Here is a 15,152-nt window from a genome sequence, read left to right as displayed (position 1 = left end):
CCCTTCCCCGCTCATGACGGAACCGTTCCGTCATGAGCCACGGTTGGCGTGTGCTCATGACGGAACGGTTCCATCATGACAATCCTGTTGGCGGCCGCTCCGCCTGCGCGGCGCTGTTTCCCCGCCTGTGCGGGGCGACAACGCAAATGGGCGGAGTCATGACGGAACCGTTCCGTCATGAGCACAGCTCAACTGTGGCTCATGACGGAGCGGCTCCGTCATGAGCACAGGCCCACCGCGCTGCCCCCCTGCCCCCCCAGCGCAGCAGCGGAATGTCCGCAGCAGCGAAGGGGTTAATGTTAGAGGCCAGTTTCCATTTCCAAGACGTATAGCATGAAAGAAACTACTCACAAATGAGTGTTAGCTCCTGGGCCGATCTGATCGGCCTGAGCACTCTCGCTTTTAACACAGGGCCGATTAGATCGGCCCGTGGCACTTCTTAAGTTAACACACACCCAAAAAATGCTATTCCACCCCAACGCACCAAAGATTTGAGGCTGACTACCTCTGGGCCTACTGGCAGACTAGGCCACAAGCTTGGAACAGAATGGCTAAAGCAAGCACACTGCTTGGATGGCTCCACAAAATAACCGCCACACACCCACAACCACAAGAAATGGAAGACAGTCAATGTACGCCTATGGCAAAAGCACAATGCCTGCCTTCCTAAAATGGCCGCAATACACATGCACAGGCCACACACCACAAATAACCAAAAGTGATTACAAAGGACAGGAACATGAAGTTGTAGTGTCCGTGGAACTTACTTCCTCTCATAAAAATATTTTTCAAAAATTAAAAGCTTTTCCGTGCTCCAAACCTACAGCTGAATGACAACCTGAGGAGATTTTTTAGCAGAAATGCACAAAAAAGCGTTTTCGAGAAGGATTCGAGATATTGTTTGCCAGATTGCAAAAGCTGCGTGTTCGGGATCGCGAACTGTACAAAAAGGCTTTATCGCGTGCGCGAACACACATATTGCGAGCGCGAAAATGACGAAAAATGTAAGTCCGCGTTGTTGCGCTGTGCAGAGTTACCAAAAGTACGCAAGCTGAATCCCTAGGGTTACATACTAGCTAAAAAGCTCTATTTATCTAACACACACCCACAAATGCAATTCCACCCCAAAAAACACCTTTTGCAATAAAATCCAAAGCCATCCATGGTGTAAAAGAAAATCAACAGACAACACAAACTGTAAATTTAAATAACGCACCAAAGATTTGAGGCTGACTACCTCTGGGCCTACTGGCAGACTAGGCCACAAGCTTGGAACAGTCAATGTAAGCCTATGGCAAAAGCACAATGCCTGCCTTAAAAAACATGGCCGCCACACACGTGGCCAAGAGACTAGTAGTAAAAAATGTACAGAAAAGAGAAATAATACAGGATCAGAAGGTTATAAGTATGGTGTGCTTGAGTCGGAGAATGATGTTCTTCAGGACATGTTTTATAAAAATATACCCCGTACCAACCAAATTCCACATTATTGACACCAAGTGCCCCAGTAAAAGAATCACCACAAAATATAAAGTTTGAGTCAATACCACCTGAGGTAGGAAGAAATAATCCCTTTAGAGAAATAGAAAATACACAACCTGGTAAAATGACAATTGTGAATTCAGCTGAATTAGCCAGAACTACTTTAGAGTTAACTGAAAAGATTAGGGTATTGACTAAAAACATGGAAGCTGTAACTGTTCCTGTAACGATAGGTCCCGTAATGCCTATTTTTGATAAGCAAAAGGATAGTGAGCATTGTCTGTCGATTTCTTCTAACAGTAATAAACAAACCGAAATGGAAAGAAGAAGTTCAAGAGAAAATCCATGGGGACAAGTGGTAGGAACATCTGGACTAAGTACACCTAAAAATTTGACAGTAAATCAGAGTCTAGTGAATAGAGCAATAATGACAACAGAATCAGTAACAGGGTCACCAAAAGGTTTAAAACAAACACAAAATGAAACGATTCCTGTAGGTCCTACTTCTGATGAATTAAGTGAATGGTTAAGGAGTTTACAGCAAAAAGATGCTGAACCTCGACCTTTAGATGTGTCTAAATTAAAAATAGTTTTAGAAGAATTAATAGTAGGAACTATTCCCACAGAAAAGTTAAAAGCCTACCAGGATGAAGAACTAATGTTTTCATGCAAAAGTATAACATGGAGAGCGAGAAATTTACATGAAATATTGGAAGAAGTAGCAAGTGAAATGTGTATCGACTTTGAAAAAGTAAAGTCATTACAAAAACCATACAGAGTAGACTTTTCTGAAAAAGAGATTGAAAATTTGAATACTGCAGGAAGAATTACTCAGATTAAAGATTTAATTATTTTACTGAGAAAATAGGGCGATGTAGACAAATGGAAAAGTAGGTGGTTTCGAAAACGAGACGATGCAACAAACAAAATGTTTGCAGCTTTCCCAGTAAGAGAAAGAGAAAAAGTGGTAACTGAATGTCCCATGAGGGAGATTCCAGGCGGAGGCTATGTGCATGGCCTCTGGACCAGACAAGACATTTTATCATTCACCAATGACTTTGCGCAAGAAGCCGTTTGAGTGGTACAGGCAGGTAGACAGGTTTGTAAAATTATCAAAAGTACTATGGATTGATTTGAATAGTTTATTTGACATAATTGTGCCAGCAGACCTATGGGCAGAATTAAAAATTACAATAGGTTGGCCTACTCGAGAATACCCTAGAGATCCAAAAACAGGTGCTCCTGATCCAGAAGTAATGAGAAAATATGAACAAGTAGTTACCTTTCTGAAAAATATAGTGCCTCCTAAAGAAACTGATTGGGTAAAAAATTGATAAAACTCATCAAGAAGTAAAATAATCTGTACATGCCTACTATGAGAGATTGTTGTTAGCTTTTAAACAATACAGTGTGTTGTACCTTCCATTACATTTATCCTTGTCGTTATATATTCTTTTCGTTTTCCACTTTCTACATTACCATGTTGTATTTCTTCCATTTCTCTTCTTTTGCCTCGCGCTTCTATGTGTCACATTAGAACCCTCATCAGATACTTAAGTGACGTCATAGAACGCTTACGGACACTTGCTGTTTGTTCTTACAACTGATAAGCCTGTCTACTCTTTGCTGCCTGTGGGCCTTTTTGTAAGTTATTTTACTTAAATAAACTCTTAACTTAACATTTACTGATCGTCCTGGCTTCTTTTCTTAACAATTTGGCGACGAGGACGGTTGAAACAGATTGGCCCACAGAGAAGTTGAATTAATATAATTTGTGACTTCGTGTTCAAGTGAAATCCTGTAACGTATGCGGCAGAAGACCAGAAGCTTCGTTCAGCAAGTAGAGCGCATTTTACCATCAAAACAGGTAAAGAAAAGTAAGTCGCTAGTTTTATTAAAAAATATCAAAGATACCGTTTGGCAGTTGGAGATTAACGGTCTCACCGCAAGCGTGTTGTTGTGACGTAGGCATTCGATCTGCTTCTTGTGAAATGAATGCCGGAGACGTCACACGAACGCGCTGCGGGTAGAAACGTGCAGCCATTTTGGAGACAATCATCTGACTGAAATTGAATAAATTAAACACCGCGCATTAACGGTAAATGGAAAAATCAATATAATAAGCATACAGCGATATTAATCCTGGTTAAAAAACAGCGAAGAGTGGATAAGGGAAAATAATGAGACTATAAAGGTAAAATAATTTTAATTTATAAAAAAGGAAAAATGGAATATGGCTCAAAGTAACAATTTTTGTGTATCACAACATTTTTTAAATGAGCCAGGAAAGCCAACAATAACATGGAAAAACTGGCTAAGATTATTTGAAAACTACATTATATCTATTGATGGTAAAGGATATTCTGCAGAACGGAAAAAAGCATTATTATTTGGGATACTTGGTAATGCAGGACAGGAAATATTCGATAGTTTACCAGAGTATGAAAGCCCACCTGGTGTTTTTATTCCACTGGATGAGTACCAAGAGGCAATTAAGACACTGGAAAAACAGTTTACTGAAGAAACTAACGTAATGGTTGACAGACATAAATTTGCATTGAGAAAACAAAATGAGGAAGAAACAATCGAGGAATATATAGCTGCTTTGCGAGTTTTAGCTAAAGATTGCGAATTTGAGGATATGACCGATATTTATATAAGTGACCAACTAGTTTTTTACTGCTTCTCAAAGAAAATTCAAGAGAGGCTACTTGCTTGCAGGAACCCAACTTTGCAAGAAGTAATTGACATTGCGAAGGGAATAGAGAGGTCTTTAATTTCTACAAAAGAGTTGACAAGCACAGATTCTAACACCAATGTTTTCTATTTACAGGATAAAAAGAAAAATGATAACAAGAACTATGATAAAAATAAGAGTGTTAAGAAGATTGAAGGTAAAAATGTTGCATGCTTTAGATGTGGTTCGCATGAGCATCTGGATGATTGTAAAACATGCCCTGCCAATGGGAAAAGATGCATCAAATGTAAAACGTACGGGCAACTCAAAACATTGTGCAAAAGCAAAAGAAGTAATGTTAAAGTAAATGCAAATGAGGGTTTTGAAGAAGACATGTGTGCTAATATTGTTTTATGTATTGACTCAGCAGACGGGAAAATTAAAGGACCACTTGGTAGAGTCCTAAGTGGTGACGTTGAATTGGAAGTCATGGCCGATTCAGGTTCACCAATAACTATAATTTCAGACATAACATTTGGTGAAAAATGGAATAAAATGGAACTTACTGAAACCGATGTGAACCCAAAGGCATTTGGGGAATATGATATCGACATGGTAGGTTACTTTCAAGACACACTTTCATTTAAAGGAAGAACAATTAAAACTAAAATTTATGTTGCAGAATGTGGACGTAACCTGGTAGGTTGGAAAGATTTAGCTAAGCTTGGAATTATTTTAAAACCTGGTGCAGAAGACCCTATTGTTCTAGATGAAGAATACGTAAATAACTTGGAAATTCATGAAAAATGTGAAAGTATTGAACAAATATTGGAAAATAACAAGGATGTTTTTAAAGACAAAATTGGTTGCGTGAAGGGTTTTGAACATAAAATAAAACTTAAAGAGGGTGCAATACCAATAGTTCATAAAGTAAGATCAGTTCCTCTATCAGTAAAGAATGAGTTAAAATTACTTTTAGAAAAATTGTGCATAGAAGGAGTAATCGAACCAAATGATTCTTCAGAGTGTGTTTCAGCAATTGTTGTCTCAAAGAAAAAGAAAGCATGAGAGATTAGACTTTGTGCTGACTTTAGATCACTTAATAAAAGCATTATCGTAAATTGTCATCTCCTGCCAAAGATTCAAGAGCTTTTAACATCTACTGCCGGCTCAAAAAGTTTTTCATTGATAGATTTAAGGCCGGCATATCAAGTGTGTTTATCTGAAGAATCCAAGTATTTAACTACATTTGTGACCCCATTTGGGGCATACAGGTACATTAGATTGCCATTTGGATTAGCATCTGCATCTAGTGTTTTCAAGAAATTTATGGACATTCTTTTTGGAGAAATTGCTGGGGTAGAGGCTTTTCAATATGACATTCTTATTCATGCGAAAACAGAAATAGAACACAATAAAATATTAAACAACGTATTAAAAATATTAAACGAGAAAGGTATGACGCTATCTAAGGATAAATGCAAATTTTTGGTAAATAATTTTGAATACTTAGGGCATGTTTTGACATCTGAGGGAATTAAACCCAAAAATGACTTAATAAAAGCCATTAGAGAAGCTCCGAAACAAAATGACAAAGAAACACTTAAACCATTCATGGGTCTAAGCGAGTATTATTCTAGATTTATATCTGGATAGGCTGATAAAGTTGAGCCCTTAAGATAATTGTTGCGGAAAGGTGTAAAATATCAATGGAGAAGTGAACAAAACAGAAAACACTGCATTTGAACCAATTAAAAAGAGTATCGTAGAAGCACCAACACTTCAACCATTTGATCTCACATTAAAGAACATTATAACTGTGGATGCCAGCGCTTTGGGAATTGGAGCAGTATTTTGCCAATAGAATGATGAAAAAGAAAAGACAATTGCTTTATTTCCAGAAGACTTAGTAATGCTGAAAGAAACTACAGTACTATTGAACGAGAAACATTAGCATGTGTATGGGCTGTAGAAAAATGTAAGACATTTTTATGGGGAAAAGAGTTTGAAATTGTAAAAGACCATAAACCTTTAATTTAGATGATGGACCGATGTGGTCGCGGAAATGGAAAAGCAAGTTCTAGACTAATAAGACTATTATCAAAACTACAAGAATTTAATTTCAAAATAAGACACATTAAAGGCGGATTAAATTGTCGAGCAGACTGCTTATCACGTTTGCTTGTTGATGATAATGAGGAAAATATACTTGACGATACTGAATGTGTAGTGGCACATATTGATGCAACTATTATGTGCGAGGGATCTATCAGCAGTAAAGAATGGTTGGAAAATCAAGAAAGGGATGTTATTTAAAAAAATGTTTTCCAGTATCTAACTACTAAATGGCTCCTATTAGAAACTTAAACGTGGAATTGAAAAGCTTAAGAAGTTAGCGATGAACTAACTATTGGAAATGGATTCTAAAAAAGAAATGATCTCTTCGTACCACCGTTAAAGATAAGGAAAAAATTAATAAACCTGGCTCACAAGGGTCATCCTGGATGTACTGCGACAAAGAACATTTTAAAAAACTATTATTGGTGGCCAGGAAAGAACAGTGATGTCAACGTTTACATTGATAAGTGTGAACAATATTTGAAAGCAGACAAACATTGGAAAGTGTCTAAAAGTGAAATGCAAATGGTTGAAATACCAAATGGACCATTGTCTAAAATTGCCATTGACTTTTCAGGTCAGTTTAATGTTCTGGAAAATGACTGTAAATATTTAGTGGTTTTAACTGATTATTATTCCAAATGGGTTCTTGCCTCACATAACTACAGGTTTGGTAATACAGTTCCTTAAAATAATATTTGCATTGGAAGGTCAACCTAAAATTATCGTTTCAGATAATGGAACTCAATTAGTATCTAAAAAAATGAGTAATTTTCTTACTAAACTTGGAATAAAACAAGAAAAAACACCACTTTATAGGCCTAATTCTAATGGGCAAGTGGAGAGAGTAAATAGATTTTTAAAGGAAGGGGTTCAGCTAGCAATAGCATCAAATTTGAATATACAAGAGCACATCAAAGATAAAGTATGTACTTACAATAACACTATCAATGATACAAAAAAGCACACTCATTTTTATTTAATGAGAGGTAGGCATTGTAACACTATACTTACACCTAAAGACAATGAATGGTATAAAAGGGGTAACACAATTGATGCTGTAAATGATGATGTAATAGAAGTAAAAGAGAATATTGTAGCTAAGCAAAAGGTCTCTAAAATATATACTGATTTGAGAAATAAGGCTAAAAATAATCGCTTCAAGAAAGGTGATTGGGTCATAATAAAGAAACCATACAAAGTGCCAAAAGGTGAATCTACTTTTACTATTCAATTTTGTGTAAAAGAGGTTTCTAAAGGGGCTGTTTACCTTGGGAAAAAAGGTTGGTGGAGCAAAGATGATGTAGTAAAGTTGAAGGAAGGCCAGGAAAAGATTATAATGAAAGCTAATTCTGAACAGGATGATATTAACAATGAGAATTTAATGGACTATGAAAACAAATCATCTTGTAACAATAGTTTTTATGATGTAAATGATACTTTTGATTCATCTATACCAGAAAGAAACACAAACACACCATCAGAAGAAATAGTTTATTTGTTAATGACAGAAATTCACTTGAACAAGTTGATATTTCACATGAGGCAAATGAAAATGAAAGTAAAACAGAAAATGTTATTGTTGACAATATTGATGATTCTTTTCAACGTCAAACTAACTTAAATGTTAAGAGGACTATGTCTGGCAGGGAGGTCAGGATTCCAAAGCGATATGACAATTTTGTAATGTTTTAATTTGTTTTTTGTAAAATAGGAAGATGTTGTACCTTCCATAACATTTATCCTTGTCGCTATATATTCTTTTCTTTTTCCACTTTCTACATTACCATGTTGTATTTCTTCCATTTCTCTTCTTTTGCCTCGCGCTACTATGTGTCACATTAGAACCCTCATCGGGTACATAAGTGAGGTCATAGAACGCTTACGGACACTTGCCGTTTGTTCTTAGACCTGATAAGCCCGTCTACTCTTTGCTGCCTGTGGGCCTTTTTGTAAGTTATTTTACTTAAATAAACTCTTAACTTAACGTCTACTGTTCGTCCTGGCTTTCTTTCTTAACACAGTGGTGATGAAAATTTGAGTGAGAAGGATTTGAGTTATTTTGTATGTCGATTTGTGTATGGGTTGCGTCCTGAGGTAAGCGAAATGATTAAAAAGCATACAGTGGATTGGCAAAATAAAAAGATAGATGAAGTACTGAGACATGCAAAATATTTTAGTGATGAGATTGAAGCAAAGCAGCGTATATTAAAAGAAAAGGCCATGTGGGCTCAAGTAAAAGTGGCAGAAAGACAGGAAGCCCAATTGATTGAACAAGCAAATGGTACGAGCATGAAACAAAAACCCAACATTGGGATAGGGAAAGGACAGATTAGTATAGAAGAAGCCAAAAAGAAGTGGCCATGTCATAATTGCGGAAGAATAGAGCATTGGAGAACCAAGTGTACATTTTCCCCAAGTGCTAATGGCAATAATGCATCATTGAATCCACAGGTGCAGAATGAGGTGAGTTGTCAACCGCAGCGATGGCAGCAGGTTGTTGCCCAACAGCGTCAGGTGCCAAAACCGCCTTTTCCACAGAGCGTAAATCGTCAGAAATACAGTAATGCGACAGGATTCTACAACGAACAACAGGTAACAAAGCTGTCGCGCGCTAGTGCTGTTTCGCAGTATTGGCTACAACGCGATGAGAGTAAGTCAGAAGTAAGTTATTGACGGTGCCAAGGGGAGGAAGAAGAGTGCGTACTTGGCGCAACTCTAGAAGTAGATCAGACAAGCCGTTTTGTGGATGGAAAGGTAAATAATGAAAACATTACTTTCCTAGTAGATACTGGTGCTACTCGTTCAACTGTTAGGTCAGCTGATGTCAAAAATCTTCCTCTCTCAGATGAAACAATCCAAGTATTTGGAGTATCCAACAGACAGATAAAAATGTATCTCACTGAACCAATTAAAGTTTAAAATAGGGAAATTTTTGAAATGCACCGTTTTGTCATGTTCGATTCAAGCCCTGTAAATTTGTTAGGAAGAGACTTGCTGTGCAAAATTAACTGCACAATATTCTGTACTCCTGATGGAATAGCTTTTGAAACTAATGAAGATGTATTGTACAAAATGACTATAGCTAACATGGAACCTGAGATCACTGAGGCATTTGCTGTATTTGACCCCAAGGAATTGCCTCAAGAATTGAAGAAAACAGTAAAAACGGAGGTATGGGATTTCACAAGAGAAGATATGGGCTCAATGAAAAATGTAGATCTGGTAAAGATAATTTACCCAAATATTCCACAGTACAAATTGACACCCGAAATAATTGCAGGATAGACAGAATGATTGAGCAAGGTATTTTGAGAGAGATAATGAGCAGTCCATGTAATTCACCAATTATGGGTCTGAAAAAGCCTAACGGAACTTTCAGAATAGTGCAAGACCTGAGAAAAATAAATAAAATCATTGTATGATTTTGTCCCATTGTACCAAATCCATCTGTGATTTTATATCAGATTCCTTATGATGCAGAATGGTATACAGTGATTGATTTGTGTCATGCTTTCTTTTCCATTCTATTGCACCCTGACAGCCAACAGATTTTTGCGTTCCAGTTTGGCGAATGTACTTTGGCATGGTGCCGAAACCCACAGGGGTATACAGAGAGCCCCTCGATATTCAATCAGATTCTGAAAAAGTCCCTAGAAGATTTAAAAAGTGAGCCTTGTGAAATGTCTGAATGTGAACCCTTCAACATTGTTGCCTGATGCTGAGAATGTAGAAGTCAGAGATGATGTGGATCATGACTGTTTGGAAGTGCTTGATTTTTGTACCAAACCACGTCCTGATATAAAAGATGTACCTTTGACAGAAAGTGACTATGTGATATTCGTGGATGGATCATGCTTCAGAACGGATGAGGGAATTTTGAGTGCAGCGTATGTACGGTAGCAGCTGTACTGGAAGCATCTTGTCTGAAAGGAGCAAAATCAGCCCAGGTTGCTGAACTTTTTCCATTAACAAGAGCATGCAAGTTGGGAAAGAATGTGAGACTGACTGTGACATACATCCAGGTAGAAGAAGGGACAGTTAGCAGGAAGATTGTGTGGAAGAACCACGAGGAGGGACAAAAGTGGATAAGAAAAAGCAAGTGGTGGGAAGAAGGACTACTGAAAGTGAGAGTCAAGTTGGAACTGAATCCGAGGACAGTGACGAAGAAGTACCAGAAGGTTGAGTCCTGAGGAAAAGAGTGTGGAGAACTGAGAGAAATGAAAAGGGAAATAAGTTAAAAAGGCCAGCAAAGGATGAGATTTGGCCAAACAAGATAAAGAGATTGAGATACAGATTGACACAAGTGAAATCATCCAGAGCTAAACAAGTGAATGAGGAGTCTAGCCAAGAGAAATCAAAAGACGTTGAACAGACACGATCAGAGGAAAGCAAAAGGACTCGAAAACCCAACCATAAGTATAATCCCCCAGAATGGTCGTATGTGGCACTTCCTGAAGTACAAGAAGAGGCGACTAAACCAGAAGTGGTTGAGGACGACGAAGAATCGGATATCCTGAGAGTTATCTTGTCCGACATCGGGGAAGAGACGAATGTTCAGGAAATTCTGAATCAAGATTGTGAAAGATAAGTGAAGGACGATCAAATGCCAAACTGAGACAAAAGTGCTCTAAAAGAAGAATCTTGAATATTACTAGATAAAAGACATAACAGAAAAGAACCAAGTAGGTGCTTAGAGCCTTGGGTTTAGACAAAACTAGTTGTGAAGTAGAGGAGGATAAGTCAAAAGACACTGAACATTTTCCGAAATGGCAAACACAGAAAGTAGAAAATCTACATGTGTGTTCCTTCGAAGATGGTGCAAAGTGTGTTGTTGTTGTACAGGATTACTAATGCTTTTGTGGAGTGTGTTGGCTTTAATGGTCTCGTTTAAGGTTACATTAGAAACAATAGAAGGTCATAGTGAGAATAAGACTGATGTAGAAAAGATTCAGAAGATTTATTCGACTAAAATAGATAGAAATTATTTACATAAAGATAGGTAAATAACTGATTTTTCTAATGATGAGTTACGGAGGGGGGTAGGTTTCCACACCCTAAGCAGGCGAGCACACTTTCTCTACCTGTTACCTCCGAGGCGCCGACGGAGCTCGTCCCCTGGACTAGAAGGGTTGGGCATAGGTTCCTAAAGAAAGAGTTCCTATCAGCGCTTGGATGCTTAACTCCTTTAATACTAAGGTACTATAGGTTCACAGACTTTTGCTTCCCTGGAACCTGTTTCACTTTGTTCTCACCTTTATACCGGTCCTGACGAAGCGCTATGGGATCCCCTAGGAACCAACAGCAAGTGCGAAACATGTTGACCCCATTTAATAGAACTTTATTCACCACAACACCCATCCTGAGAGCAGCGGTTAGTCACACATCTGCCCTCCACATTCTTTCCAAAGAGGAGCTCCAGGATTCTTTTTAATTTTTGCCTAAAATACCCATGAATAAAAACTTTGGTTCTGGGTTCCATATAGTAATTTTAACTAACCCACTCACCTTCCCTTTTTTATATGCACACACCCCCCCATGCACAACTGCGGTGTCTCCTTAAAAGATCTCCGACAAAGAGCCCTCTTGCGGGGCCCGTGATGGTCTGCAGTGCCACCCCCATGAGGAGCAACGCCCGATGATGAAGCATGACACTCGAAAGGGTGTGTGAGGGCACTATATTCTAAAGGAGAAATTCCCCCCATACTTACTCCGACCCAACCTCGCGACAAGCTCACACACCAACTTTTTGGTCTCCTCTCTATTCTCTGAGGAACAGCTACCCTCCTAGTATATACACTGTATTCTGTGGGAGCACGGGTACTGGACTTTCCCCCTTTTTTCTAACTACGCTCCCAGTTCCTTCTTCTCACTGACAACTTTCTTGGTACTGGAGGACCTGTTACCTTTCTTTGGGCCCATCTTCTTCAGATGGCAGCAGGATGCAAGTGCACAAGTTGCAGAGATGTCTGTGGTCACACGTGACGTGGTGTACAGCAGGACTTCTGTCTGGCAGTACAACGGGTGATGATGACACCTCCTCCTCTGTCTTTTTGTGCACCTAAAAGCAAAGAAGCCAGAAGAAGAACATCAGTGAAATGTTGCATTTGTTGTTGTGGTTTAATTACTACTAGTACAAACAAACAAATAAAAGATATAACTTGGTGTAGCCATTTGTGAGACTTTGACAACAAGGGCTTTCATGGTATACTGTGTACACTCTCAGGAAGGATAGGAAAGAAGAAGAACAACAACAAAAATACAAATGTATTGGAAGTGGACCCTGTTTGGCATTACATTATTTGCTCATCACATCATTCAGGGAGCTGCTACTGGCAAAGGGGATGGATGGAAGCAGTACGCCAAGAGCAAAACCATGCAGGCCTACATGGCAAAAGCAGCACACTTGTATAACTCCAACCAGAAATGGGCACCTGGACACTCATATCACAAGCAACAAGCAGGAGGCCTGGAAAACAATTAACTGAAACAGGCCTATAATAGCCAGGCAAAGGATGCATGCTAAACCGCACCCAAAAAGAACAGAAATACCCCCAAAAATACACATTTTGAAATTCAATCCAATGCCATCCATTCCCTAAATGATGTTTACATTCAACAGAACACACAGAAACAGTTTTTTCATGCACCCATGACTACTTCTGAGCCTACTGGATGAAAGGCCTGTTGGCAGACTAGGCCACAAGCTTGCAGGCCAATGGCAAAAGCACTCTATCGGGCCTCAAAATGGCCACCAGCCACATGGCCAGGCCCACACAACTACAAGAAACTGAAGACAGAAAATGCAGGCCTATTTAAAAAAGCACACTGCCTGGCTTCAAAATGGCCACCAGACACATGGCCAGGCCCACAACTACAAGAAACCGAAGACAGACAATGCAGGCCTTTTGCAAAAAGCACACTGCCTGGCTTCAAAATGGCTGCCAGCCTCATGGCAAGCACCAAAACAACAAGAAGCCTAGGCCACAAAGGAAACACAAGCAGGCCTATATTGCAAAAGCAGCACACTTATAACTCCCACCAGAAATGGCCACCAGCCACATGGACACTCACAAATCACAAGAAACAAGCAAGAGGCATGGAAAACAATGTACTGACAAAAGGCCTATAATAGCCAGGCAAAGGATGCATGCTAAACCACACTGCTTTGCCTTTAATGCAATGCAATGCAAAAATGAAAATCCACAGGGCTAAACAAGGTCTGCAAGGTACACAACAACACACCACACACAACAAAGACATTTATTTAATACACACCCAAAAACCAAAATACCCTCAAAAATACACATTTTGCAATTCAATCCAATGTAATCCATGCCCTAAATGATGTTTGAAATAAATTCAACACACCAAAAGTACAGTTGCTTCATCATGCACCCACACATGACTAACTCTGGGCCTTACCCACAACAAGTTAAAAAAAATAAATAATGATAAGTACCAAAATTGTAGTTGCAGCAACTGAAATGCCCCAATCAAACAAACAACAAAAACAACTTACTTGTAAAATCTCAAATCCAAAAGTCCTCAAATCCAATGATAATGATACAGCAGGCACAAAGAGTGATCCTTCCAGCTCCAAATCCCAATGAAAAATGACAAAGGGGGGGACAAAGTACTGGGAGGAGCCTCCTGGACAGGAACAGGAAGTTGGAGACTCTGTGGTACTTCTGCCCTCTCCCCCAAAAAAGGACTCCTTGCACAAAAAAGGACAGCCAAATGTCAATCTGAGGAGTTTTTTTCATCTAAATCATCATTTACAGAAGGTGTTATGCTGCTCGAGATATTATTCTTCTCCAGATTGAACATTTTGCGTGTTTGGGATTGCAAGCTTCACCAAACTTTTGCTGGATGTCGCGTACAAATGACGTGTTCGCGATTGCACTTGATCTCTCGCGGTGTCAATGCCTCGATGGTGCGGCTAATGACATGTTCTCGATCGCACACTCTCACGGCGTCTGATTGCGCGGTGAATGATGTGCTCACGATCCCAATCTCTCATGGGATAGCACGACCAGCTACCAACATCTCGTGGTGCACGCAAACGGATAGGAACACTTGTCAGCGAACGCAGGGATCCCGGGAAGTCGTTACCGCGGGAACAAGAACGCATTTTTAAAGCGCAAACTAGAAAAAAACTCAGGTACGCCATGGATCGTGGAAATTTCGACATTTCCGCGTTTTCCATGGAACGCAATAATGCCTAAATTTCGCAAATTCCGCAAGCGGAACGGAATTTACCGCCCAGGCCTACCAGAGACTCCTTGTCACATTTTTGGCAGCTACCCACTGAAATAGTTTTTTAGGAGTTTCTCCATGGTTCACGTTTGCTTGGCCTTGATTGAACACGCACATAATTGTTGGCTCTGCATAAAGCTATGCAAATTGCTACTCTCTTTGGTTTTGAGGTTTAGGGTCATTACTGTTCTCTTCTCCTAGTGGCTTGCACCTTTCAAGAGGGTCTTGTTTCTAGATTTCGGCATTTTACTGTGCCTAAGAGAAGCACACCGTTTCTATGGTTCTACTCCTTAAGGGATTAGAAAAATCCTTAACAGATACATGAAATGGGGTGGAGACGTGTGTTATCCTGGCTTTCCAAGAGCACTAACCATTTAGAAGGTTATTAAAAGTGTTTACTTAGCTTTCCAAGAGCATGCCTTTTAGTGATTGATATGCATGCACATGTTCTGTCAGATGAAATTGATTGTGTAAGCCTAGTCTTTGAGTCTCTTGTTTTTCAAATAGCTTCTATAACATAGTCTTTCTGCTTACTTCCATCTAGTGTGTAATCTTTCCAATAAAATCTGAAAACACCATTGGTGGCAATTCTGTGAAGTATGGAGGACTCTAAATG

This window comes from Triturus cristatus, chromosome 4_1 (genome assembly GCF_964204655.1).
Source record: "Triturus cristatus chromosome 4_1, aTriCri1.1, whole genome shotgun sequence".
Lineage (NCBI taxonomy): Eukaryota > Metazoa > Chordata > Amphibia > Caudata > Salamandridae > Triturus > Triturus cristatus.
This window is presented reverse-complemented; position numbering follows the sequence as displayed.